At 43.3% G+C, this 3,497-nt stretch overlaps 1 pseudogene; it reads left to right on the forward strand.

The window, feature by feature from the left end:
- Nucleotides 1-1,047: 1,047 nt before the first annotated feature.
- On the forward strand, nt 1,048-2,152 carry LOC119802843 (annotated as a pseudogene).
- Nucleotides 2,153-3,497: the final 1,345 nt, after the last annotated feature.

Here is a 3,497-nt window from a genome sequence, read left to right on the forward strand (position 1 = left end):
TTTGGTCATCCTTTGATGTTTGGAAGATTTTTCTACTGTCTCCTTAAGCAGGTTTTTCTGTCCTTGCTCACAAAGCTGTTGCAGTTCCATGTACAGAGGACTGGATGTCACTCTAGAGTTTTGTTCCAGTGTTTGTACACTGCCTTTGCTGCTAGCTTTTCACTCTTCTCTTTTTGGTACTGGTTTAGTATGGCAGATTTCATTGGTTTCTATCCCTTCAATCATATTCCTTCATTTTCAAAATCCTCTGGCCTCAAATAGTTTTCTACACCTCTCAAAACTCATTCTTCTTTTTCAGAAAAACACATTTTAACTTGATGCTTAAAAAAAACTAAGCATAGTTATTTTAAAAATCTAATAGCTACAACATCTGAAGCAGATCACAATGTGTCTCTATTATTTAGTGTCAAACTCAGTGTTTGATACAAACTGTAAGAATGGCCTGAGACATTGGTTAACCCCTCAAAAACTGAGGCAGCTGTCTTAGCGTTTAGTGCCTATATTAGTTACTTTTATGTATCTTACGATAAAATACCAAGAAAAAAAAAAAAAACAGCTTAGGGATGAAACAGTCTATTCTGGCTTACACTTTCAATAGGAATGGGCCAGGCATGATCAGGTGCCCTAGCCGCTGGAGCCCTGAGAATGCCTGGAATTCAGAAAACACACTGCTCACGTTTACATACGTGCAGAAGCAAGAAAGAACAGGAATGGAACAGGCTATAAAACCATAAAGAAGGCAGCCAGAGCAGCCGCAGCCGCAGCCGCAGCCACAGCGGCAGCCTGTGCCCTCTCCGGCCCTTCACCTGCCCAGGGGTCTCTTTCCCCTTCCTCCTGTTCCACCCCCTCCTCCGCCCGCCAGCTGGGCCTCCCTCGCCTTCCTGCCCGCCCCTATTGTTCAGCCCTTCCTCCCCTCCTTCCCTCCCCCCCCCCGGCCTCCCGCCCTTCCCCTTCCTGCCAGTCGACTGGAGCCTCCAGTTTTGGCATTCACTCCCACCCGTGACCAAAGACTTGACCACTCAAATGTCCAGCTCCCTGTAACTACTAGACATGGACACAGGTGTGATTGAAGGTGGATTAAATGTCACTCTTACTATCAGGCTACTTATGCATGGAAAGGAAGTTGGCAGTATCATCGGAAAGAAAGGAGAATATGTTAAGAAGATGCGCTAGGAGAGTGGTGCATGTATGAACATCTCAGAAGGGAATTGTCCTGAGAGAATTATCACTTTGGCTGGACCGACTAATGCCATCTTCAAAGCCTTTGCTGTGTTCATTGATAAACTGGAAGAGGACATAAACAGCTCTATGACCAATAGCACAGCTGCCAGCAGACCCCCAGTTAACTTACTGCTCAGCTCGTGGTCCCTGCTAGTCAGTGTGGCTCTCTCATTGGAAAAGGTGGTTGCAAGAGCAAGGAAATAAGAGAGAGTACAGCGGCCCAGGTCCAGGTGGCAGGGGATATGCTCCCCAACTCAACTGAGAGGGCAATCATTATTGCTGGCATTCCGCAATCCATCATTGAGGGTGTCAAACAGATCTGTGTGGTCATGTTGGAGACTCTCTCTCTGTCCCCCCAACCCCCGATGGGCGTGACCATCCCGTACTGGCCTAAGCCCTTGAGTTCTCCAGTCATCTTTGCAGGTGGTCAGGACAGGTACAGCATAGGCAGCGACAGTGCGAGCTTTCCCCACACCACCCCGTCCATGTGCCTCAACCCTGACCTGGAGGGACTACCTCTAGAGGCCTATACCATACAAGGACAGTATGCCATTCCACAGCCAGATTTCTGCCCCAGTTGGCAATGCAACAGTCTCATTTTCCCACGATCCATGGCAACACCGGATTCAGAGGCATTGAATCCAGCTCTCCAGACGTGAAAGGCTATTGGGAAGGTTTGGATGCATCTGCTCAAACTACTCATGAAGTCACCATTCCAAATGATTTGATTGGCTGCATAACTGGACGTCAGGGCGCCAAAATCAATGAGATCTGTCAGATGTCTGGGACACAGATCAAAACTGCAAACCCAGTGGAAGGATCTCCTGATAGGCAGGTCACCATCACTGGATCTGCTGTCAGCATCAGCCTGACTCAGTATCTAATCAATGTCAGGCTTTCCACGGAGACAGGTGGCATGGGGTACAGCTAGAACAGTACAGATTCACCCATAATCCCTTTCTGCTGGTCACCACCACCCATGATCCATCTGTGTAGTTTCTGAACAGTCAGCGATTCCAGGTTTTAAATAGTTTGTAAATTTTCAGTTTCTACACACTTTATCATTCACTCATGATTATTTAATTAAATGCGTTTTAATTCTTTCTCTGTTCAGCAGTTACGCTGAGATATCCATATTTAGTTGTATAAGCTTTTCCCCCGTTTTCCTTTTTTGGGGGGGTTGGCTCATGAATTTTTGTTTGTCATGGAAATGTAAGAGTGGAATATTAATACATTTCACTTCTGTAATGTCAGGAATTTTTCAAAAAAAATTAAAAGGTGGACTGGAAAAACAACAACAACAAAAAAAAAACTGCAAAGTGCAACCTAGTAACATGCTTCATCAAAGCTCTACCTCTCAGACAGCACCACTAGCTGGGAATTAAGTGTTTAAACACATAGTCTGTAGGGGGATTTCACACTAAGACCACAGGAGTGTGTCCTTCTTACATGAAAAAGAGAACTTGGAGCTAGAAATGAACTAAGACATTCCAATCTACAATTCTTGCCCCATTGAATACCAGAATCTTCGTACAGCAGAATGGTTTTCAATTCATTTACATGCATAGCATTTTATACTGACTTTTCATGATGGTTCAGTCATTTCATCTTCATTGGATGATTATTTCTTTAGAACTGAAACAATTTTGCGGTGCTCTCTGAAAATACTATTAGTAGTGGAAAAGAAAAAAGAACTTGCAATTTGTTATTAGCTCATGACTTTTTTGTGTTGTCATAATTCTGTATTTTTATAGGCCAAATAATACAAGAGGCAAGTCCTGAATAAGGAATCTCTCTCTCTCTCTCTCTCTATATATATATATATATATATATATAGAGAGAGAGAGAGAGAGAGAGAGAGATCTCCTCTCTCTCTCTGAAGGGACCCTTTGACAGCAAAGGGGCAGCAGTTTTTGTCAAATCTGAAGAGCACAGGTTTAGTACTAAGTAGTGACAGGGTGCTAGGATTTATTACTGCTGTCTTTGTCCTAAATTTTCTCACAGTGAAGAGCTGTCATGATTTGAGAGCTGAGGAAATGTGTTTCTTTCAGGATACATTTTGATAGAATGCAGACCTTCACCACTTTGATCCTGATAATTCTGCAAACAATGCAGTAAAGAACTACTCAAAGCCGTGTTTGTAAAACAGTGCCATAGAGCGCTAGAGCATAGAGCATAGATTAATGCTCATTTAGCTTTGATATGTAAGACTAGAAAAAGTTGCTTTAAGTTTGATATGGAGCAATTGATTATATTGCTTACTGTAATTTAATTCA

Source organism: Arvicola amphibius, chromosome 12, assembly GCF_903992535.2.
Source record: "Arvicola amphibius chromosome 12, mArvAmp1.2, whole genome shotgun sequence".
NCBI classification, from domain to species: domain Eukaryota; kingdom Metazoa; phylum Chordata; class Mammalia; order Rodentia; family Cricetidae; genus Arvicola; species Arvicola amphibius.